Source organism: Chelonia mydas, chromosome 2 (genome assembly GCF_015237465.2).
Source record: "Chelonia mydas isolate rCheMyd1 chromosome 2, rCheMyd1.pri.v2, whole genome shotgun sequence".
In the NCBI taxonomy this organism is placed as follows: Eukaryota; Metazoa; Chordata; order Testudines; family Cheloniidae; genus Chelonia; species Chelonia mydas.
In genome coordinates this window covers 226,843,564-226,869,661 of record NC_057850.1, presented here as the reverse complement: position 1 = coordinate 226,869,661, position 26,098 = coordinate 226,843,564, and the positions used below count along the sequence as shown (strand labels likewise).

At 42.6% G+C, this 26,098-nt stretch overlaps 1 long non-coding RNA gene across 1 annotated transcript in view; it reads right to left on the bottom strand.

Moving 5' to 3' along the window:
• LOC122464750 overlaps positions 1-26,098 on the bottom strand; it is a 66,956-nt gene that overhangs the window by 20,905 nt on the left and 19,953 nt on the right. Inside the window, exon 2 of the long non-coding RNA XR_006289071.1 lies at positions 20,443-20,521. This is a non-coding gene — a long non-coding RNA (uncharacterized LOC122464750). The remainder of the gene's footprint in view (positions 1-20,442; positions 20,522-26,098) is intronic.

The window sequence follows — 26,098 nt, the reverse complement described above, 5'->3', positions numbered from 1 at the left end:
TCAGCCGATGACCACCTTGAGTGGGAGCGGCTTCGAGGATTGGGGCTGTGAGACCAGTGCTGTGAGTGGGACCGGCGCCGCGAGTCCGATCGGCACAGAGTATGGGTGTGGTGCTGGGACTCAGAGTGGCCTGGTGATGCTGGTCTGGGGGAAGATGGCCCAAAGATTGCCGGGTTGCCTCTTGACAGTACCGGGGCTCAAGATGGTTTAGGCCTTGAGACCGGAGACTTGGATGCCGTCATCTCAATGAGCCCTCTGGCGGCCTCAAAAGGTGTTAGGTGTGGAAGGCAGTGTGACCTCCTCCACCTGCAGCTGCAGGGAGTCCGGCGGTACAGGGCTTCCTGGGGAGGCATCGGCTCATGGAGGATGAGGCCTACTGGAAGGTCTGTCGGCCTCATGTCCCTGGTCCACACCGTGTCCTGTCTGGGGTGCGACTACCGCCTTGGGCCTTTGTGGGGGCTTCTCCATGGCCTGCTTCTTACGGGTGGCCGGGGAGTGAGAACAGTGCCAGGGAGAGCGCTTTTGGGCCCTGGGAGACCGCCAGGCCCTAGAGGGGCATGCAAAGTCCTTTTTCGGTGCTGTAGATGGCACCGCTGGAGGAGCGCTCTGCACCGAGGTGCTCGGGGCCGAGTGTTGTGGTGGACGGAGAGCAGACTCCATGAGGAGTTGTTTGAGTCTAATGTCCCTCTCCTTTCTAGTGCGAGGTTTAAATGCTTTGAAAATCCTGTACTTATCTGCCTGATGGGCCTCTCCCAGACACCAAAGACAGGAGTCGTGGGGGTTGCCTGTGGGCATAGGCTTGCTGCAGGAGTTGCAAGGTTTGAAGCTCTGGGACAGCATGCCCCGGAGGGCACTCATTGAAGGGGAAATGAAACCCCTTCAAGCGTCAATGACTATACTCAACACTAAAGATAACAGATAACTAACAATAGGGTAACTATATACAGAGATAAGTAGAGTAGCTAGGGAGTAGTGGAGCACTTGTGAACAAGAGACCACTGTTCCAACAACCGTCACTGGCAGGGTGGGTATGTCCAAGCAAACTAGATCAGCTCCTGAAGACTTTTTCCACAGCTCACCACTAGATGTCAGGGGAGAGTTCATTCATGCTTACACATACAAATTCGCATGCTACCAAACTGCATCTTTGTGAACGGCAGAGACCTCCCTATACCTGATGCTTCAGACAAGCAATCATCTCTGAGATCCCAGTTGCATTGCAAATGTGCCAGCTACACTTTCTATCAAATTGTTCTTCTTTTTGGTCAACTCTTGATGAATAAACGTTTAAGGGAGTTCATTCTAGTGGCCCTCAGTCATTGCAGGATTGTTTTCCATGTAAGCAGGATTGGAAAAAGAATCCTCCGTTATTACCCATGAAGCAAATATACTTCACACTTTGCAACTATGGTGAGAGAATACTGGATCATATTCCTCTTCTTGCCAAGATCACCCCCATTGCTTCTGAATAGACATGGGGCTAGATACTAGGCTGCTTCTGAGCTCTGCGTGGAATAGTTGAGGAGAGGAGGGGCAGTGGAGGGGAGCAAAGGTGACATATATAATGCCTTTCTGGGGTTTAATTGTCTAGAAATCAATTTTAAAACATATGATTAAAATAAAACCCTAGGGCAATTTACCCAAATTTACTTCTAAAGACAGCTTACCTCACTGAGAGCACTGGAATCCAACAGAAAGCTTGGACTCTTAACAGAGCTCTTAGTGCCAGTGATTATGAACAAGGAAGAGAGATCCCAGCCTGGCACCCAAATCACAGGTTTCATTTACAATAGGGTGGGTAAACATCAATTTTTAAACCTGGATTTTATTTGAATCACATTTTTAATTTAAATTAAATATTTCTTTTTAGAATAAACCTGTTTGAAACTGACAACCTATGTTGAGGCCTAACCTTACTAGAGTCTATTAAAATCATGTAAATAAAAAATAATTTTTAAAAATATGCTGCATCAATGAGCCCTCGACACATTTTAAGGAAAGGGTGTTGCATTTTTATTAACTACAGAATCAGGGGAAAAACCATCTTTAATTTTTGAAGTCAACTCAAGCTTTATAAATATGTCAGTGTCACATACTGCATTAAGTATATATTATTTTCAGTCTTTTCAGTGGAGTGAATGCTGGTACAGCAAAAGCTGGGTTATTCAGCACTCTACCAACCATAAAGCTCTAGAAACCAGCATTTCTGATATCTCCATTAAAAATACGGTTGGCATGGGGCTGGCAGGCTCCCTACCTGGCTCTGCATGGCTCCCTGGAAGCAGCGACATGTCCCCGCTGCTCCTAGGAGGAGGAATGGCCACAGGGGCTCTGTGTGCTGTCCCTGCTCCACTCTGCCCTGCCCTGAACACTGGCTCTGCAGCTCCCATTGGCCAGGAGGCTTAGTGGGATTTTCAAAAGCACCTAAGCAGGCTACTTGCCTAACCCCCATTGAAGTCAACGGCAGTTAAGCACCTAACTTCAGGCATTTTTGAAAATCTCACTGGGCACCTATCTGAATCTTAGACAATAAAATCCCAGCCCATGATTACCAGAAACAATCCATTAATTTACTAACTACCATTAATACTTCCTTTGTTTAATAAATCTTTCAGTTCTATATGCAAAACATGTTGTGATAAACGTTTTTCTTAAGTATCCAGCACATTTAAAGCAGTTTCATTTAACTAATAAAAAACAACTTCAAAATGCTGTTCTGGGGCATTTTAATTGAATTCCAATTTCAGTTTGATGCACTTCATGAGAAAATAAAATCATCTAGTAAATAAGAAATGCATCATTCACCATTTTCTAACAAAAATGTAAAAATTAATAATCTGCATTTCCCGCTCACTCCCCACCCAGAGCAAGGAGAGAACCAGGAACCAGACTGTTCCTCATTCTGGGTCTCTGTTCCTTGGCCAGTGCAACTACATGCTGCCCCTTGCAAAGGCTTCGGCCAAAGCCATAATCTATTCCTTAAATGGTAGGCTCCTCAGTGCATGACATGTCTGTATGTTTATTGGACAACACGGAACATGTTGTCAGTACTAATTAAATAAAAACTGATCATCCACATCAGAATGAAATAGGTGCCTATTTAAAGAATATATTGATAGACAAAAAGACTGTATAGATAATACTTAGAACAGACTACCTCCAGTTGTCACCATAGCACCTAATCACCAGCCCAATTAGGAATACAGTGTTAATTTATATACGGCATTAGAGCTTCTTGTTATGGTCTTTGTGAACCTCTCAAGAAGGATTTAAGAATTTTGGCAATTAAACCAGTGGTTCAGAAACACCAGTATGCTGAGCTGTTTGTATATTTAAATATCTGCATCTGTCAGTTCTTTAAAAAACAACCAAAAAACCCAAACCACACACCTCTGCCAGATAACTGAAAACAATTTGCAGACTATGATGCATTTTTTGAACCTGCACTTTCCTTTGCTAATTAGTGTTAAACTGTGACCCTTATTGGGCCATTTGCTAGTAGAAAAAGATTGTCATATTAAGTTATTATGAAATATAGCCTCATTCATATTCTGATTTTAGTTTGCATTCCTCCAGTGAGGCATACAAAATAGGAGTTTTCTGTAATTAAAGTGAGCACTCAGAATGCTAATGAACATTTGATTCTGCTTAGACATTTTTATAAGTCTGACATTTGGACTGCACTGACAAAAAGTTAAGCAGACAGCTGATCTCCCCTCATATCCTACCATTCAAAATAAGCAAACACATAAAGAATCGTATTGTTAAAAATTACAGCAATTATTGTTCCAGTTGTTCAGAGCCAGAAAGAGGAAAGAAGGGCAGGGTAGGGGTCACAGCAGGCATACACGCATTCAAATTTTGTTTGATGATAAAATATTTTATGAGAATTACAGTTGTGCTGCCTACACTGGATTTGGAAGACAAAACCGTGTGGGTTACTCATTCATGCAGCAGCGTAGTATAGGAATTGAGTGAAAACACAGTCTTTTCTTTATGGACTAGAACACATGATAACCTGATGCACAACACGAGAGCTTTTTCAGTGCAATAGTACATCATTATCACTTAAAACGATTTTGTATTGGGCAAAACCAAAATCACTCAGCCTGATTCTCCCATCTTGTACTTTGTATAATCAGTCCTGCTGACAGCAATTCTGGGCCCCAGAGCAGAATAGTCAATGGGCCCCCTAGAAAGGGATGACTGAGGTTTGCAACACTACTTTTTATCCTATGGATTACACATTAGAACCCACTATACATAAGTTGTGGCGTTGCTTGATGTAGTTAATTTCTTTTTTCAGTTACAGCACCAGCATTAAACAAATTGTGAGCCTAAATATAAGATGTAGAATTTGTTATTTTAAATTAAATTAAATAAAATAAATACATTATGGAATGAAATTGGAGAGAGTCCAGTGGAGGGCAACAAAAATTATTAGGGGGCTGTGGCACATGACTTATAAGGAGAGGCCGAGGGAACTGGGCTTATTTAGTCCAGTGGTTTTAAAACTTTGGGTTGCAGAATGTAAGGCACTGCGTCACAGCGGCTCTAGTCAGAACCGCTGACCGGGCCGTTAAAAGTCCTGTCGGCAGTGCTGCCCAGCTAAGGCAGGCTAATCCCTATCTGTTCTGATACCATGCTTGCGCCCTGGAAGCAGACAGCAGCACGTCCGGTTCCTTGGCGGGGGGGGGGCCCACAGGGCTCTGCGCACTACCCCAGTCCTGAGCACTGGCTCTGCACTCCCATTGACTGGTTCCCGGCCAATGGGAGCTGGGGGGGAGGGAGCTACGTGGAGCGACTTGCACGCCTCCACCTAGGAGCTGGACCTGCAGCAGGCCGCTTCTGGGGTGCAGCACAGTTCACGGTACCAGGAAAGGCAGGAAGCCTGCCTTAGCACCACCGCTGACTGGGAGCCGCCCAAGGTAAGCCCCCGCCCCAACCGCAATCCCCTGCCCCGAGCCCCACCCCACACCCATCCTCCCCAGCCCCACTCCAGAGCCTGTACCCCAGCCCAGAGCCCTGACTCCCTCCCCCTTTCCCCAGCCCTGAGCTCCTCCAAAACCCAGAGCCCCTTCCTGCACCCCAAACCTCTCCTCTCCAGCCCCATCCCAGAGCCCTGACCCCCCTCCTGCACGCCAACCCCCTGCCCCAGCCCAGATCCCCCTCCCACACACTGAACCCCTCATTCCCAGCCCCACCCCAACTCCCTGCCCCAGCCCTGAGCCCCTTCCATACCCCAAACCCCTCATCCCCAGCTCCTTTGGGTCATGGGCATCAATTTTCTTCAACTGGGTCATCAGAAAAAAGTTTGAAAACCACTAATTTAGTCTGCAGCAGAGAAGAATGGGGGCCAGGGAGGAAATTTGATAGCAGCCTTCAACTACCTGGTATGAAATTAATTCCTTATAGGACAGGAAGGATCACATACAGTACATACGCTATGGCAGAGGAAGTTGAAATAAAACATACAACACAAATTGTCATTGCTAGGAAAAATATTGTACTTCATCTGATCTTGAGAGGAAAAGTCATTTCTATCTATGTGCTGAATGTGGGGCTTTGTATCTCTGGACAGAGACCAATGTTATCGAGAGTGATATACTGAACTGCCTGAAAACATCATTTCCAAAGATGCCTTCCTGAATATTGCTAGATATTTTTTTAAGATACAAATATGTGAAGTCACAATGGCATTCACTGAATTGTGTGTGCACGCATGCACGGTGCTGCGCCTGCGCTGGCTGGTGCTCAGCAAGCTGCTGCCAGCTGCGCTTCTGGGCATGCTCTTCCGGCACAGCCTGGGCTTCCACATGCCCGCCCGGCTGCCTTTGCCACTGCTGGCACCACCCTGCGTGTGCCTAGGAGCCCTGTGGCCCACCCAGGAGATTGCCCCCTTTTCCCCCCCTCCTGTTGGCAGGCCTGTGTATAATCATTTACATTGTGCAGAGTGAAAATGTTACTAAATCAGAATAGTGGTGCTTGACATTTGCTTTGCTGGCACAGGTGCAAATTACTACGCAAGATGAAAAGCAGGTGAGAATCAGGCCATCATGTTTTGCCTTTCAAGTGGCAAAACCAAAACTACTTAAGGCTTGAATTTTGGATTCACAGCCTATAGGAATATGGTGCATTTTACACACACCGATTTTTTGCTTCTCATGTATCACATTACCAAGATAAAATAATCTCTCCTCTCTATAGGATTCTTGACCTGGTATGGAACTCAAAGGGAATAAACTGAAATTACATTATAGATCAACATACTATGTACAAGCGTGCATTAAGGCAACCTCAATATTGCCAAAATACAAACAAGCAGTAAACTAAAACACCCTTCTGACCTGGGATGGGCAAGGAATAGGGATGAAATCCATTCTTAGGGATGGGTGAACAGGTTGAGATGAAACAAGAACTGACCAGAAGCTTTACTCAAAGCTTAAACCAGATTGTTCAGGGTTTAAAAAAAAATTCAGATAGATTTATATTTTAAGTGCCTTTTGCACTTTTCCTTCCAGCTGGAAGGAGAAGTACCAAAACACCTCGAGAAAAGCTATTCTTGTGTTATTTCTGACCCTGCCCGAATCAAGCAGCACCGGAATTCTTGAAAGAAAGCTGGGGTCTCATGCCAACATTTAGAGCAGAGACATTTGCATAAGTTCCATTGAGATTCAGATCTGAATTCAACTAAAGTTTGAAATTTATTCAGCACTAAGCCATATAAACATAGTTTGCCTGGCTGCTGCTGTTTTACACTGGTTTTCAGTTAGAAGATGATGAATGATATTACTTGCAAAAGAAAAAGAGGGGAAGTGTTACTTAATCTTTATGTCAGGCTCAGACTTGATTTCATAGTATGGCAGTGAGGAAAAAGTCCAGTAGGGTAGTTCAACTCTGTACTTGATAAAAGTAATCATTTGCATTCAAAACAAGTGACAGAGTTTGAACTTTTATGAACGGCTATATTAGCAGGAACAAGTATTCTCTTAAATCACATATTTATAAGTGGATAACTGGATGCTAATTAGTGAACTGCTCAGTATAAAGCAAAGGTGTATATTAATGAATTGCATTATTCAGATCACAAAAAGAGTATCACTTTCTTCATTTGTCTGATTATTATGATGTTAGTGTACAGTGCAGAACTTGGTACCTCATATATGTTCCTGTGAGACAGATGTATAATAGTCCAAGACAAAAACTGTACAATCTGCATGCAAATAATGGATGGACAGATATAAACTTCACTGAATGCTTTATTGGCCACCTGCCAGTTTTGAATGGCAGACTATGAACACATTTAAGAAGTAATCAAAGTCAGCATTAATGCTGCTGTCTAAACAGCTTAACTGCCTTCGATTCACTTCTCCCAAAACTACTTCTGCCTGTATCTACAGATAAACTAAAAAAAAAAAAAAAAAAGATGGAGGTCACTGATCCTGAGAAGTCTCTTAATTATTAAGGGCTCAAGGTGTTTTATAAATGCACATTCTTCTGTGTCTGCTGCCAAACAAATGTAAATCTGTGACATCTTGTAAAAATAAATAAAAAACCCTGAAGGGTTCTGCTAATAATCTAAATATGGAACTGCAGAATGGGAATGAAACTCTTAATTACTCGCCCACGCTCATACTTGCTGTAAAATCAAATCTAGCTGCAGAGGTGAACTACACTTAATCAATTGAAGTGTGAGACAACCTTGCACTTCATGTCATCTAAAACGAGAATTTAAAAAAACAAAAACAAAAAACCTTATCAATGCTATGTATGTGAACCATATATATGAGGCATAGAATTAGCAGGTTCTGCTATCCTAAATAACACCCTCAACATTTAATTAACTATTTTACATTGCAAACATTTTAAAGTGATTGTGCATAGCTAACAGCTGATCCTGCCAAAAGGACATCCTTTCTCCATCAGGCGGGGTGGGGGAAGGAAATCACATTTCAACTCTTTAAAATAATTTTAAAAGCAGAATGTGATCATCATTAACTCACCAAAACAGAGATTCATTAAGCAGTACTGCTGACCAAAATATGCAATATCAAAACTTAGCAAGTGACTGAAGAGCTAAACTTACCAGTAGGCCACAGGTCGAATTATTAGTTGCAATACACTGGTGTCAGCAGTGTAGGTTCACATTACTTGTTTCTCAGTGTCCTTAGCGGTTCATTTTGGATAGAAGTAGAGAACTGTGAGCCAGTCCAATACTTCCCCTGCACCCATCCCAACCTGGCCAACAATTATGATCTATTTACCTTAAATGTGTTGTAGTCTCATGCCTTCTGGATTTTGAATATGTAGTTTTAAAGAAAATCCACCTGTTTTATTGCAATCAATTATCTAGAGTTATATATCATTTAGAAGTACTTATACTGTAGCTCGTGTCTTGTGAAAATTGTTGGTTGGAAATTACAAAATATATCCACATTTTACTAAATCTTTATTTTGAAAAAAATAATTTCAGTAATGTGCCATAACTTTTGTTGCTGCAGAGATATAACAAATAATTATATGTGAAACCAATGGACCTAATCGAAATGATTGTCAAAATATGCTAATCAATCATTTAAATTGCACTGGGCTGCCCTAATGCCTAACCGGGATAGTGAAATTAATTGCAACTAACCAAGTACAGGATGACGTGGCAGTCCATAGCCAGTACTATAATTTCACATACAGTATTGACATAGTGTGGACTACTCAGTTTAAAATCGGAGTGACCATGCTAGCCCATATTATCTATACTATGAGAGCTTTGTATTATGGGCGGATCTGGTAGTCTGACACTTCCCATTACAAGACACTGTTTTCAGTTGCTTATAATTTTGCCAAATGTTAGCCTTTTGGGCTGAAATTTTCCATGATAGATATCTGCCTCAAGTTTTATGTTTTTGGAAAGTTTCAGCCAAAATTGTGTAGCCATTAGCAGAAAAGAATGAGGCTAGGGGAAAAATAATTTGTTTTGCCCACATTAAAATTTTCCAGCAACCTTTTCTTTTAAAAGGCCTGCTGACCCCATACTTGCAAGCTGGGACTCAAAATTTGGCAGAAGCATCATGCCTTTTTATGGTCCCCATGAAAATCCCAAATTTGACCAATTTATAAACCTTTGAAAATAGCAGTTTACATAAGAACCGCCATACTGGGTCAGACCAAAGGTCCATCTAGCCCAGTATCCTGCCTTCCCATAGTGGCCAATGCCAGGTGTCACAGAAGCAATGAACAAAACAGGTAATCATAGGGTGACCAGACGTCCCGATTTTATCGGGACAGTCCCGACTTTAGGGGACTTGTCCCACGTCCCGACCTTACATCGGTCGGGACACCCTTTGTCCCGCTATTGGGACTGATCAGACTGCAGCCGCGGCACCGCTGCTCACCACTTCCTGGGGCAGCTCCTGGCACCCGCCAGCCGGCAGGAGTGCTGTGTGCTGCAGGGGTGGAGCCTGCAGGAACTGGGAGTGGGCAGAGAGCCCTCTGCCCCCCTCACCACCAGACCCGACCCACGACCCTAGGAGCCAGAGGGACCTGCCTGCTGGATGCTTCCCGGGACGGGAGCAGCCCCAGGTAAGCCCTGCCGGAACTCCCCACCTCACCCCCTGGCAGGTCCCTCTGTCTCTTAGGGTGGGGGGGTGCTCTGTGTGCTGCTGGCGCCTGCAAGCCTCGCTCCGTGGCTCTAGCAGTTCCCATTGGCTCCTTTCCCGGCCAATGGGAGCCACAGAGCTCGCACTTGTGGCGGGCGCAGCACATGGAGAGTCTGGAGACTCCCCTCGCCGCTCTCACCCTAGGAGCCAGAGACCTCCCAGCAGGGCTGGTGAGTGAGGCCAGGGAAGGGGGCAGGGTGCGATGGTGAGTGTCTGGGAGGTGCTGGGCAGTGGGGGATGTTTGTGTGTTTTGGGGTGCTAGACAATGGGGGCCTGTTGAGGGGTGCTGGGAAGTGGGGGAGATCTGTGTGTGTCAGGGCACTGGGGGCCTGTGAGGGGCATTGTGTAGTTGTGGTGGTGGGGCTGTGGGGAAGGGCACTGGGAGGGAGGGGCAATCTGTGCGTATTGGGAAACTAGCAAGTGGGGGGGTTCTGTGTGGGGTGCTGGGCAGCTGTGGTGGGGCTGTGGGCAGGGGAGTGCTGGGTGTGTGTGTGTGCACAGCACTGTGCATTTGTGGTGGAAGGGTTGTAGGGGGGCTCTGGGCATAGTGGATCCAGGGGGCCCTGCGCAGGGGAGCTGTGTGGCACAGCATGGGCCCACCCCCAACAGGAAGGGGCACGCTGGTAGTACAGGGCCAGGCGGACCAGTGTGCCTCTGACTCTGTTTGGGGCTGTGCACTTGTGTCTGTCTCTTCCCCCCGCACCCCCTGCTTGCCCAATGTGTCCTGATATTTCACTCTCGCAATCTGGTCACCCTAGGTAATCATCAAGTGATCCATCCCCTGTCGCCCATTCCCAGATTCTGCAAACAGAGGCTCCTGACACTGTCCCTGCCCATCTTGGCTAACAGGCATTGAAGGAATGGTCCTCCATTAAATCTATCTAGTTCTTTTTTGAATGCTGTTATAGTCTTGGTCTTCACACCACCCTCTGGCAAAGAGTTCCACAGGTTGACTGTGTTGTGTGAAAAAATACTTCCTTTTGTGTGTTTTAAACCTGCTGCCTATTAATTTCATTTGGTGACCCCTAGTTCTTGTGTTATGAGGAGGAGTAAATAACACTTCCTTATTTACTTTCTCTACACCAGTCATGATTTTATAGACCTCAATCATATTCTCCCTCTAGTCATCTCTTTTCCAAGCTGAAAAGTGCCAATCTTATTATTCTCTCCTCATACGGAAGCTGTTCTATATCCCTAATAATTTTTGTTGCCCTTTTCTGAACCTTTTCCACTATATATTTTTTGAGATTAGGGAGACCACATCTGCATGCAGTATTCAAGATGTGGGTGTACCATGGATTTATATAGAGGAAATATGATATTTTCTGTCTTATTATCTAGCTCTTTAACAATTCCCAACATTGTTAGTTTTTTTTGCTGCTGCTGCACATTGAATGGATGTTTTTAGAGAACTATCCACAAATACTCCAAGATGTCTTTCTTGAGTGGTAGCAGCTAATTTAGGCCCCATCATCCTATATGTATAGTTGGGATTATGTTTTCCAGTGCATTACTTTGCATTTAGCAACATTGAATTTCATCTGCCATTTTGTTGACCAGTCACGCAGTTTTGTGAGATACCTTTGTAGGCTTTCACAGTCTGCCAGGGAGTTAACTATCTGAGTAGTTTTGTATCATCTGAAAATTTTGCCACTTCACTGTTTACCCCGTTTCTAGATTCATTTATGAATGTTGAATAGGATTGGTCCCAGTACAGACCACTGGGGGATACCAACTATTTAGCTCTCTCAATTTCTGAGAACTGACCATTTATTCCCACCTCTTGCTTCCTGTCTTTTAACCAGTTACCAATCCATGAGAGGACCTTCCCTCTTATCCCATGACAGCTTACAAATTCTGACAGTTTGCAAATTCTTAGCTACTAAAAATTGAAGTTTCTGCTAATATCTCCAAAGATTCCATCTGTATTGAGCATGCTTGAGCCTCTGACAGCTTCTAGTGCTGATGAGACTGTGTACACTTCATCCCCACAGAGCAACTGCGTATGGTTGGTTCCCTCACAGCTCCTACATGTGACAGAACTGCACACATGCGATCATCACAGAGCAAGTGAGCATGCTCCAGCCAAGGGTTACAGGTTGAAGCTGGACTTTCCCTATTATGGCTGTTCTAGGCCAGGGTGGGGCGAGATGCTGGAACTGAGAGTAGAGAACATGCCTCTCCTGTGCTCTCAGGGTATCTCAACAGTGTAATAAAAGACCCAGGAGTAGCCTGTGTCAGCTGACTTGGGCTTGCAGGGCTTGGGCTGTGGGCTCTATAAAACTGCAGTGTAGATGTTCAGGTTTGGGCTGGAGCCTGGGCTCTGCGACCCTGCAAGGGGGAGGATCTCAAAGCCCAGGCTCCAGCCCAAGCCCAAATGTCTACAGTGCTATTTTTAGTCCTGCAGCACAAGCCCTGCAAGCCCAAGTCAGCTGACCCAGGCTCTGAGACTCAGTGCTGTGGATATATTAATCACAGTGTAGATGTACCATAAGTGACCACTCTGCGGGCACCTAGTCAGTGTAGAGGAGGAAGCAGTCTGCAGAGGGGACAAAAGTTGGACCGGGGAGGGACTGGGACAAGGAACCACAGAGGATGTGAGGAAGGAAGGGGAGAAAGGGAGATCAGATGATCTGGGAAGGGAGAGTTGGGACTGGTTGGGCAAAAAGACTGGGGACAAGGAATTGGGGTGGGAGTGGGGGAGCTAGGACTGGATGGGGTAAGGGGGAAAACTGGAAGCAGAGAGGGAGATTAGGACTCAGACAATGGGACCAGAGCAGGAAAGTAGGTTAGGTTGAGCAAGGAGACTGACTAGTCTTAGAAGCCTGAGTGGTGAATGGAAATGGGTAAACAAAGAGAATCAGACAGGCAACCTTAATTCTTGCATTTCCTAATTATTGCATGCTTTACTTTGCAACCTTAATAATGTTCTTTTTACAGTATTATATGTGTAATAAATAGTTTACATGTACTATTGTCTTGTACTAGAATGGTCCATTCAGCAACAACATGCTTTGATTATTGCGCTACAAGACACTTTAGCCAACAGACACATCTGTGTGTATTTGTAACATCCTGAATGGATTCTTATTTCTTTAAATGCGTCTCAGATTTACATGGCCATCATTTTAGGTCTTGGTCTGCTCCCTCCCTATATTCCTTCTTTCCCTCCTAGTTCTGTCATCACAGTCTACCTACCCACAGATTTCCCCCACCTGCTACCTCCTGGTGCTGGGATCTTTTGTTGACAGTGGTTAGCAGTTTCTGAGAATCAAAATCAGCATCTGACAAAGTGATGGCCACATGAGTCCTGATACCCAGCAAATGCAAGATAACCTCGGTTTATCACATTCTTAGAAATGACCGTTTAAACCATTTGTACAATTTTTGGATAAGGATGCAGGAAGAAATAAAAGCAAAGGATAAACTATAATGCAAATGTGCAGTCAGCCTCCAGGATGGGAATATCAGAAGAATGAAAGTGTCCTGGGACTAATTATTGTGAAACTGAGGATTAGCTACCTTGTTAGGTAACAATTGCATCCAACCATGTTTCAACTCAGAGATTTCCTATACAAAGGGTCTATGTGATGGGGTGTATCAGCCCTTTGTGGACCTCTACTGGAGACCCAGGTGCTCTGCTACGCCCTGCCCCAGACAGCAGTGAGATGGGAGGAAAAGAACAAAGATGTGTCATCCAGGCCTGCTTAGAGAGGCCTCACTGGAAACATCATTGTGATGCTATCAAACAGCTAGCCAGCTCAGCTCTGTGTGTGTGTGTGTAAGAGAAATGCTAAAAAGGTCATTGTGTGTTCAAGCCAATTCACTTGTCAGACTAGAACAAGGGGGATGTTATCACATTACATTTACATGGCCTATGCCCTGGTAAATACATTTGCAGTAAATTAATGAAAACTAGTGAAATGTTAATGGCATTGTCTTCACTTATCTATAAACCTGTTTACTATCACATTTAATTAAGTATGGGGTATACATAATGTAATCTAGATCAAAAGTGTATGCTAGTGAGAATTTACTTGATGTGGAAGCTTCATGAAAACTAATGAAAGATTGTTTGCTGTTGCTCCTCAAAGAAACCTTGTGCATGTAAATGCAGGAGCTTGTTAACTTCAAAGCAAGGGCCATTAAGCAACAGTGGGAATTCAGACTGCCTGCATTGCTTATTCTTCCTTAAATAAAGGATCAACATGGGTTAAGGGACCTGAGAGCATGACCTATACACACACACACACACACACACACACACACACACACACACACACTAGCTTAAGGGAATGATCCTGCATCTCTGGACTGAGGGGGAATCCTGAGTGATTGGACAGAGTTTCCCAAAACCATTTTGGGTAACCCTGAATGACTTATGGAAAACTAGCAGATATTACATCTCTGCTGTCATTTGGACAGCAGACTTAAACTCACCTGTAATGTATTTTTCCTGCTTTAGCCTCTCAATAACTCATTTCTTTTTCTTAGCTAATACATCTTTAGTTAGTTTACTAGAGAAATTGGCTACAGCGTTGTCTTTGGCGAGATCAAGAGTATCCACTGACCTCGGGGTTGGGAGTAACCTAATGAGTGGTGAATTTTAGTTTTATTAATCTTTCATCATAAAGTCAAACTGGATGGTAAAGTAGGGGCTGGAGAGCCTAAGGGGGACTGTGGCTCCATGGTAAGACTAATATAGTGATCCAGGAGGTCACACTTGTTACTGGTTTGGTGAAATTTACTAATAGAATACACCAGTTTGGGGGGCCTGCCCAGTTTTCTGACAGTCTACAGCTGAGAGTGCCAATCTCAGGTCAAACTGTACCAGACACTGACAGCCATCTTGGAAGCCAGAGAGACCTGGTCCTCCAAGGGCTAGCGACAGCCAGTCAGAGTGCAGCAGGCCTTCACAGGTCAGTTCCTGGCTTGGACCAGAGGGGTGAGGAAGGGTGCTCTGCTCTGACCAAAGGAGTCAGACACTCAGTGTTTATGGTGGGCTGAACAGAGATCACAGAAAGAACAACCTGAGGATGCTGGCTGTCAGGTAAGGCTTGAGATACAAGGGCCCCTAGGAAAAGGCCACAGGAAATAGTAGTGACAGATTGAGGGAAGTGGAATCTGAAGTAGTAGGTGGACCTGGGTTCCCCTACTAGCCACAGGTAAAGTGGCATAAACCCCAAGAAGGGGACAGGGCTTATTTGAAAGTCTGAATAAAGGACCGATTTTAAAGGGCCCAGAGGTGAGGCTAAAGACAAAGGCAAAGGCAAATAGACTATTTAGTTATTGGACTGGAATATCCAGAAGGGGTTCACTCAGACTTTGTGACTTGATCAGAATGCCAAGCCACTGAAGACCCACCAAGGTTGACTGGCAACCTGCAGTGGACACCAGGGCTGAGAAAAGACTGCTGTATCACATCTAGTTTCTGGGGGGCACTCACCTCCTGAGCACCTCTTAATACAGTCCACTTATGTTCTCTAAAGTGAGAATATGCAATCAGTAGAGAAGGGATCTTGAATCTAATTCTTCTTAAGAAAAAGAATTTATAATGTGAGATTAAAAAGGAAATATTAGTACTAGTGGCCCTGAGTAACTTAAATTCAATGCATACTTGGAATTGCCTTCTTATCCCAGTTCATCAAGACAGCACTCTTCATCTTCCAGTTCCTCCTTAAGACTCACTTTCTCCAGGCTGCCCACAAGAAGTGAAATAAAATAAAAATTATGGTGCCTACCATACTGTTAGCTCTTAAAAGGATAGGTTCATATAGCACAGCAGTACTGGAATAGTAGAATTGAATAAAGCATACTTCAAGGAATTATAATATCTACTATACCTGCACACACATAGTAATAGTCCTACTTAAAACAATGGGACCAAGCTTGAGGGCAAGAACTACTCCCATGAGTAAGAATTTGGAGTACTGCGGCCCAGATCCACAAAGCTATTTAGGGAGTCAGTGGAAGTTAGGAGCCTAACTAGCTTTGTGGATCTGGGCCTATGCCCTTAGTAAATGTGGTCAAAAGAAGTGACTATGGGATTTGGCCTGCTCTGTTTAAATAGATGCTAGAAACTATTGCATTTGTTTTCTCTAAAATTCTAAAAAAAAAAAAAAAAAAAGTGTTTTGAAGTCATGCTCTCTTTTTCCAACCATTGTTTTAAAATAGTCTGTGCACTAATGCATTGGCTTCTTGTTGCCCATTCTTTTCACTTAGTGGCTGCATTTTTATGCTTAGTAAGTATACGGGAGAGAAGGCACATCATTTTCTAAGTACAAAAACTCTCAGCTAAGTCTAGTTTCTCAGGCTACTAGAAACATCTACTTCAAACTGGGCATTTTCAGAGACTTAATACATTCATTATCATAGCCATCTTATACTGGCATTATGTTACAGAATATGGATAGTGACTCCTATAGTAGTAAATGGATGTCTACCCTTAAACTTTGTTATTAGTGATAGCTGTGATAATAGTTGTGCTCAGGTTTATCTTTGAAGTATGGATTCTCTCCCCCATCTAGACAAATCCAATCTATTCAAATTTAGGGGAGTGTCTTCCCTCCATTCTTGAAAACTATCATTGCTTCCCCTTCTCCTTTAGTGCCCCCTCCCGTGGTATTCCTCTGCCTTTTCTGGTGAGCTACAGAGTCACTTTAGCATATTATTTTTCTAACATGCAACCAACCATTCTTACCCCGGAAATGAAAGAGGCCTTGTTTCACCGGAATGTACATCTGCTTTATAATCCATACTCAGGAAAGCCAGAAGAGAATCCATTTTCATATTCTACAGTCATTATTCATTTAACGTCGGAGTTTTCCCTAACACTCATGATATGGAACTTTAAGACTATTCTGCATATTAGAAGCATTTCCCATGCCCCCCCCCACCACCAGTTCTTTATTTTACCTTTCTTTTAGGATATTATCGTGTTCATCTTGTTGCTGGATTAAGAGGGGGGATTGCCTATACAGCTCATTACTGTTTATGTTTTTTCCATTTAGTAATATTTTATGTTCTGGTTCAAAAGGCATTAAGAATTCTTTATGTATATCAATTTAAAGGAGTCTCTCATATTGTTCCTGATTTGATGTATATTTATAGGAGAAGTCACAAGCTAAGCATGTGCAATTTTTGCTAAACAAAATAAGAATCAGGATACACTGTGCTTCCTCAATAGGGAGGGGAATGGCACAAAGCTTAGAAGGATATGTCAGATGTGCTTAGTCACCCAAGGACAACACTGTCTATGTAGGCCTCTATTCTGGTCTTTTACTCTTCCTAGTCTTAGGGTTGATCTACATTGAAAAGTTACATCAGCATAGCTATGTCTCTGAAGGGAGTGAAAAATCCACACATCTGAGACACGTAGGTCAGCTGACCTAATCGCAGTGTAGACAGTGCTAAGTCAATGGAAGAATTCTTTTGTCACCCTAGCTACTGCCTCTCAGGGAGATGGATTCCACACAGTGATGACAGAACCCTCCTGTCACTGTTGTAAGGATCTACACTAAAATGCTCTAGTGGTGTTTTAAATGTAGACATAGCTTCAGCTGGTATATAATTAAATCCATACGGCCAAATTCTGCCCACATACCATCACCACACTTAAACTTTCCAGTAATTGCCTTGGACAGCTAGACAAATGCTACCATGTCTGCTGTATTCCTTAGGCTATGGGAAATACCTAGAAAAACTAAAATTCTTAGTGTTTGAAGTAATCTATGACAATTGCAAAGATTAAGGGTGACCATTTTCAGCACACAATTCCCATTTACTTCAAGGGAAGTGGGGTGGTTTTATCTGAAGGCTAATGGCCCTATAGGTTATTAGAATCATGCTATGCTGCTACCAGTGATTTTAAAAGCATCCCACATTATGCAGATTTAGATATCCAGTAATAGTCTGTTTCATGAAATATATAAATTAGGTAACTTCTTCTGACCTTCACATTTTCTAGCACAAAACAGTGATTACATATTAGCTTTAGAAGACAGATTCTGCCACACAGTGTTTGTGCAGGCTGTGAAATGCTAGCAGCTGAGGGTTTATTAAATGAAGCACTAAACTAGATTTACGCTTGTTGTTAGAGGTGAAAGTCAGCTGCAGTTGCTATTACAGCAATCCAATCTTTTTTTTTTAAATAAAGCACAGTAAGCCTCCACTGACAAGTTTTATACTCTTTTAATGAACTCCATATGCTAAAAAAAATTAGTTTGAGATTAAAAGTGAGTTTCACGCTAACTTTTTGTTCTGTGACAAAGCTCTGTCCTTGCCTCTGTGGGTCCCATGTTTCCTGGCAGATTTCGCTAGCCTCAGAGGCTCACTGTGACCCTCCATGTAACCCTTCTCTAGAGACAAGGGTCACAGTCTACTGAGCTGTTTTCATCATAAGCCAGCGAGGGAGGTGAGGAGAAGTTATCCTTCCTTGCACAGTCTGTTGTCTCCCAGTCTCAGTGATTAATCAGGGGGCTAAGGGGGGGGAGCCCAGGCCCACCCTCTACTCTGGGCTCCAGCCCAGGGACCCTAATAGTATCAGCTATGGTAGCGGACCTTTTAGAAACATGACATGTACAATTCCCTGGGCTACTTCCCCCACAGCAGCCCTCACTTCCTCAAGCTCCACTTCACCCTTACCTCAGTGCCTCCTTCCTTGTGCCTGATATGGTGTGTACTACTCAGTCTCTCCAACAGCACAACTTCCTACCACAGCTCCTGACATGCACGCCCACCTGACTAACTGGGAGGCTTTTAACTAGTTTCAACCAGCCCCTGATTGGCTTCAGGTGCCTTCTGGAAAGTTCTTAATTGGCCCCAGGTGTCTTAATTGACCTGGAGCAGCTGCCATTTCACTTATCCTGGTACCAGGGATTTGTTTAGCCTGGAGCTAATATATCTCCCACTACTTTTCTATAGCCATCTGGCCTTGCCCCACCACAGTTCATATTCATAAACCCTCAGAGGGTCCATTCCTACATTCCATGTGCAAACTTCAGTTTGCTGCATATTATTTCCCTACTTCATTAGATACATACATACAGAAAATGGGATGTCATTCTGCATACAGAATACCACAACTTGGACCTTGCCTCTAACTCCCCGCTTCTCCCCACCCATCTGATACTGGGCTTTTCTTATTTCTTCAGTCTCTCCTAGCTTCAGCTGTGGACTGCTCCAAATGCAAGAGCTGCAGTGGAGGAGACTTTAGCACCAATGTTGCCATTTCTTTTAAAATATAAATACATAATATATATATTTTACCACTGCCTTGTCTATGCCTCTCCATTTCTGTCTCTTTGCTATTTAACTATGTAGCATGTTTTCAGATATATGGTAAAATTCTTAAAATAGAGAACCCACTCAATCTCTAAGCTATAGACAGTCAAATAATGTGGTCTGTTATTTTTAGAAAATATATACAGTACAGGAGAAAGATCCATTCCCTTATTGAAGGTATGAAGTGTATAAAACATTTTAAAAATACAGCCCCTCATATATAGAGGACTACCAACAGTTCATGGTCAGGGACAAGAAAGAGACCTTATCAGGGGAGATTTAAGGAGAGACTAAGTTACTAGTAGCTCACAAGAAGAAGAGAGTTTAACATGTCACTGGGGCAGCACATATAAGAGCAATTTCCCAGCTAAGGAAAGCTGTAGGAAGGGGAGCAATGGGGAGTGGGTGAGGGTCTGAAAACCAGGAGGGAAGAAGTTTTCAAATCAGATTCAGAAATGTGTCAGAAGCCATTGACAGTGCTGGAGGTTATGTGACCTATTTCAAGAGTAGCCTGGATGCTGCATTACGCAAAAACTGTAAACAAAAGAGGAGAACTGCAATAGTCAAGACATATAGTGATTAAGACACGATTAAAGATTTCAGCCTAGGTAGAATCAAAGCAGGGATGAAGACTGGCAAGGTTCTACACATGACTAGCAGAATTTCAGAGAGGTCAGAGAGGGAGGGGGGAAGGAGGCCCACAGAGCGGACTCCAAAACGTCTGCCTTGGGACTAAAGTAAAAATCTGGTTTAAGAAAAAATGAGCGGACTCAGGAAACAAAAAGGAACTTTTCCATCAGGAGGAGCATGGTCCAGCACCTTCAGTAACAGGAAACTCTGGTGTAGGCAGGGAGCTGACAGCATCAAGACTGGTGGAGAAAGGAGAGGGGTCACTTGCATATAGATGCTGTTCAAGCCAGCATTTCACTATAGTGCTGTGCACACCATTCTGATCAGCATTAACTTTTAGAGACCTGAATAACTTCTGAAGCAATGGCTTGTTACATTCAAACTTTGTGCTGCACAGTACAAGAATTACAGCTGGAATTCTAGATTTGATTTTCTCAGTGTTTTCAGGCTGCAGCTTGGAATGCCATCAGCTCCTTTTACCAAACCAATATTTCTTCTAGTAGAAGCTATATTTCTAATCATGCTAGCCTGCTGGACTCCGTTGGATAACACAACTCACTCACTTTTTCCTGAACAAGAGCTGAGCTGAAATGTAGCTATGAAAAAATAAATTACATGAAAGGGGAAGAAATAAGTGAGCAGTGTTATTGAACTATTATTGAGAATGCAACTCAGCATGAGTTTGGTTAAATAGCTGTACTCCAATGGGCGGCCAGTGGCCCATAGTTTAAAAAGTGGTCTGACAGGTTCCTTGCCAAAAATGGAAACTGTATTGGCCATTAAATTCTGAATGAAATAGTTCAAGGGGGAAATCCAAATCTTCCCTGCTCACTTGACATTTTATAATAGCCTATTTTATCCTTGTATAATTCCTTACCTTATCCCTAAGTAAGCTCTCCATCACTACAAGTTTCCTCTGGTCAAGAAGGCTGCTGGACTCCTTTTTGATCAATGATCTGGAAAAAAAATATATAAAATCACTGCTGATAACATTTGCAAAGGACAAAGACTGGTGGAGTGGTAAGTGAGGACAAGCCACTAATACAGAGTGATGTGGGTCACTTGATAAGGTAGGTACAATCAAATATGCTCTTTAATACAGTCAAATGCAAGGTCATACATCTAGGAACAAAAAAAAGGTAAGCTGTACTTGCAGTCTGCCATCTGGCATCCTGGAAAGCAATGACTCTGAAAAGGACATAGGGGACATTGATAATCAACCGAACTCCCTGTGAGATGCAGTAGTATAAAGAGTTACCATGATCCTTGGATGGACAAACTGGGGTTATTGAACAGAAGTGAAGAGGTGATGTTGACTCTGTTTATGGAATGATACAGCCTCTTTTCTGACGCTAGACATGCTGCGAGAGATACTGTGGCTCTTTTGGAGTTAACAGGTATCACCCTGTTATCATGATTCAGCAATTATCCTGCATCTTACTAAAAGGTTCAAGCACCTGCCATTCATGATTACTTCAGAAGAATCTTGCTTTCCTTTACAGAGTCCTCTGTTACCTACATCTCCCCCTATAGCAATGCCCTGGGCATGCCCTCACTCCTTTTTTGTCCTACTCTGCTCAACCCTTTTTACCTCAATTTCAAAAGTTTCTTGTTCCCTCTGGTTCTTGTTTCCCCAGATAAATGTTTCCTCTTCTATGGTAAGAAGGATGTTTCATGACCCCCGCAACACCTTGAAGCTGAAAGGCCAATCTGGGGAGAGACTTTCATGACCTGCCAGGGTTATGAGTGGGTCACGCTCTCATCTGGTGTCAACATATCTGATCCCTTACTTCTAGGGAATTACAGAAGAGGTATCTGTCCAGGCATCATGCTGAACACAGGTGATCTGAATGGGTTCTGCTACCTGAAATAGCTCTGTTCTGACTAAGCTCTCCTGCATTAAATGTTTAAACTCCTGCACTCCAAGTTCACTAGGCCAGATGCTATCACCCTTTCTAGCATCTCTGCAAAGCCATAGTCCACGAAGGGACAGAATTTTTATACGTGCTTCTGTTCACCATAAAATGAAAGAGTCAGAAGGGCTGGTAGCTGCCCTGCTTGAATGTTTTTGTACTTTTTTGGTTCCTCCTTTGCAGTTTCCAGTTCCCTTCATTTTACTCTGATGGTTCCTCTTCTGTTCCACTGACTGTCCCTCAGCTCTTGGTTGGAACTCTGCTGATGATGCTCTCTGGTGGCTTAGCCTCAGGTAGTCCTCTATTTGCTGCAGTGCCTCTACCAGAATGCTGGCTTGTGTTGGCATACCTAGGCCTGCAGCTTCTACACAGACTTTCCAACTAACACTATGCATGAGCAGATGGTGCTTCTACCTATTCTGAGCAGAATGTGCACATCACTGTTAGCTTGGTTGTAATGAACCTGATGCACCCGCCATTATGACTTGGCAGTAGTTACCTTTCTACTTAATATTATGTAGACAGTATTGTATTCAGAAGGGGGGAAAAAACTGAAACAGAAGTTGGCCATGTCAGAAGTTTGAGAAATCATGTAACAACTAAAATGGCTAAGGAAGTAGGGGAAATCTTTAATTAAACAGAAGGGTTTCTGTGCTAACTCCTCCAGTGCTATTTTGACCAATCATCTTAACCTTTAGTAGTCTAGTAGTAGTAGACCAAAAAGAAAGTGTAAGAAGTTAGCAGAGTATGAAGGTGACTGTGGCTTCTAATGTGCAAGATTAGCAACAAGGATTTAGTGATCTGGTTGCTCTTGAGATTATTATTATCTGTAACATGGACACAATGGAAGATACTTTGATCTATGGTGCCCATTTAAAGAAACCTAAAATTAGCTACAGTATATTTTTGGTACTGAATGTATCTCATACACCACTGAGCAGGTCTGTAATTAACTTTGCTGTTTTGAGTGCACAAGGACATGTGATTGATCATCATCTAGACAACAGGATTGGAAAAATGCAGCTCTGTCGTGAATATATAATGCTTGCTGCTATTTCTAGCTGTCATATTCACACTTTGCAAAATACTCCTTTTTAAAGATACTTGTGTTAGCAGCTTATTCACATTTACAGTGTATCAAAATGCTTTTGGGGGAGAAAACACACCACTGAGCCCTGGTGACATCTGTGACAAAGCCCTGTGCCACCACATCAATGTCAAGGCCTTCAGCCCATTCCAGCTCCAGGCAGCATAGCTCTAGTGTAGGTGAGCTACAAAGGAATCTCATGAGCGGCTACTTTTCAGACCCCTACCCTTTAAGGAGGGAGCTGTACACAAAAGGTATAAAGCATGAGGCCGTATTACTTTGCCTGTATTCACTTCAGTGTTTTCTTTGTAGGGCTGGATACAGAAATGGATTTATTTGCACCTCTCTCTGCATCCCCCTCCCAAGGTTCACAAGCAGGGAGTGGGGTACCACAGAGATGGCTAATGACCTTTCAGTGCAGGCCAGGGAGCTCAATCCTGGAGGATGCTTTACATGAACTGATCTGAGGTAAGCATTCTGCCTGTTTGTTAAGTAGCATGAAAGCTTTACTATGTTTCTGACAAAGCTGTCTTTGAGGGGAAAAAATGAAGGGTTAAAATATATAGTTCAATGTATAATACCCCAGTTCTCATAACAAAGTTCAATATTAGAATGGGAACCTTGTAGCATACACCAATTTTGATTCACTTTACTGAGCTTGGTCCCATTAAACTGTACATAGTTGTTGAGAAATGTTCAACTACTCCTGAGTTTATTTTATATATTACCACTAGGTGGCTCAAAATCAAACAGCTGAAATACATTTCTCAATATATGATCAAAATACACAATTTAAAGATTGATACTACTTCTCATATTTGTATTAATAGTAAATACAAAGATTTAGAAGTAACTATAATCTCTTGAGAGGGCAGAGCTGTCAAACAATCTTAAACAAGCACAGTCTGTCTCAAAGAAGTGTATGGGGCAGATGGTGAGACAGAAATGAATGTCATACAAAATCAATTGCTCTCCATGTGAAGTCACTACCTAACAGGATGCTTTGTTGCACCCGAACAGCAGTCTCAGTACTGCATTATATTTTAGTTTACTTTAGCAAATCATTTATACAGCTAACCTATTTTGTTTCTCAGTACTTACATTTATTTATGACTTAGATTTCAAGCCATAAGCTACTAACTTTCCATTACACACTTCTTTAGATGGGGGACAGATCTTGCAAATCAAAACAGTCTTTACCTGAAGTACCTTATAGATACTTCTGTCCCCAGAGGCTAGCTTATGTCTGCAATCAGTCAAACCAGTTGGCTTTGCTCTTTCCAGGTCAAATAAAGTAGAAGAGACATTTTCTTTTAGAACTTTAGAAAGGTGGGTTTGTTATTTGCTGACTTAGTCAAGCTATATCCTACCATTGATCTGTGTAAAATTCCTAGTGAATTTGAGATTTGGGTGGTGGGAGGCAAGAAGTGAAAGAAGTCAGGAAAGGATCTATATTTTGCACCAATCATGCCCTCTGTGCAGTTCTCCCCATTTCCACACAAAGGGGATATCTGCCACCTTCAGTGTATTCCCCTCAGTGCTGTCTCTGTACCACATGTCAGAGCTGCGGATATATGTGTGGGGAGGTCCTGTGTACATGTATGCACATTCTCTCTGCCAGCCCCACAGAGAATTCACAGAAAGCTTAAACGCAACATGAGAATGTCCACTAACCACACTGCATTCAGAACCAAATGCAAAATCCACCTTTTCATCCCAACTTTCTGCATTAGTACCCTATTCACACCAATATTCAATATTCTTATTTCCTCTGGCAGCTAGTTTCCATAGTTTTGGTCTGTCTCTGTCTTCAGTTCTTGCCTGTCCTATTTCATCCTCATTTATTTTTATTTTTTGAAAGGTTGACATTGGTCACTTACTGGCAAAGTGAAACAAGAGTTATGTTTATTTTCTAAATTTCTCTTCATTTATGACTTTAAGCTCTTCAGCTCTGAAGTGTGTATTTATTTTTAACTCTTGTAAATGCTACATATGTTGCTATGTCAATTATCACATCCCTGACTCACAAGGAAGAGTTTTTTGGATGTTATTGTTTGTTTTGAAAGCTTGGGTAGGGGATTTGAAATGGTACGTTTCTTCAAAAGAGAAGCACTTTTCCTCCAAAAACACCTAGAGAAATCTCAGGAAGTGTGCTTCAGGGCAGCCAGCATACTGAGTGGCAGCCATGGATTTGAATAGATGTTGAAATACACCCAGATGCCAACATACAGTCATTACTGAAGAGGTCCTTATGTCAAAAGAATTAGACAATAAAGATAACTTTAGAGAAAATGTAACCTGTGTTAAAGAAATTGATGTGTTAAACAATTGTGACTGAAACATGTTCATTACAACTATAACAATATAATTACTAGTGTAAAGAACAGAATATATGTAACATTCATTTAATGTATTTATGCTCTGTACTAGTAAATTTTATGACCAGTTTGAGTACAATAATACTAGTTGTTTTGATGGGTAACTAGTTGTGGCAAGTTGTCTACAAAAAGGGTCTGAAATATATTTCTCCATGCTAATCCATTTCTTTAAAGGGACACTTTGTCATGAGACTATTTACAATTTAACTGATATTTTCTAAGCCAAACAAAGTTCCACTTTACATATTAAACATATCCTGGAAATGTTAAATGTCTGAGCAAGCAACACTACTTTTTTTCTCTCTCCCCCCCTCCCCCCCCCCCCCCCCCGCCCCAACACCACATGCACCCAGGAACACTGGTAGTTATTAAAATTCTGTCTTCTGGAAAGACAAAGGATATTAACTACCTTAGACTTGTTTACATTCTCTAAATAGATTGAAGTCAGTAGGAATAAACCATATGAGAACAATCATGCAGGAATAATGTCACTGAGAGCTGGGTCAGGCCCTTACAAGCTATATAGCAAAACAGTTTGCTGGTAAATCACTGAAATCCTGCTCCCACTGCAGTCAATGGGAGTTTTCCCACTGAATTCAATGGGGCCATGATTTTACCCACATAGTAAAAAAAATCTGAGTAGTAAGAATTAAAGGTCTGATTCTCTGCTGTCTTGCAGTTAGTGTAGTAATTTACATCTGCAAAGTGAGTGTAAAACACTGTTTTCATTGGTAGCATTTTACATGCACCTTAAACAGGCGTAAGTGGCTAAACATGGTGGAGATTCAGGCTGTAAGAAATTATAGTATAGTCAACTGTATCTAAACTTAGTTGTTGTTCATGGATCTAAAGGGAACTATTTTAACTTCAGAATATTTTTAGGGATTAATCCTGCAAATCAACACTACCACATTCACTGATTATCAGGAATAGTCCCAGGAACTCAGTGGTGCTACTCACAGCAATAAGTACTATATCTAATAGTAAGTGTTTGCAGAATTGTGAACATGCTGTCATACACTTCCCTAATCCCAGGATTTAAAATCCCTACTACAGTTTCCTGTGTGTAAAGTTTTATCCTAATGTGCTGGAAGAAAGTGACTTAACACAGATTCTATTGCTGATCACATTCTGATTTTTTTTTTTGGCACATGC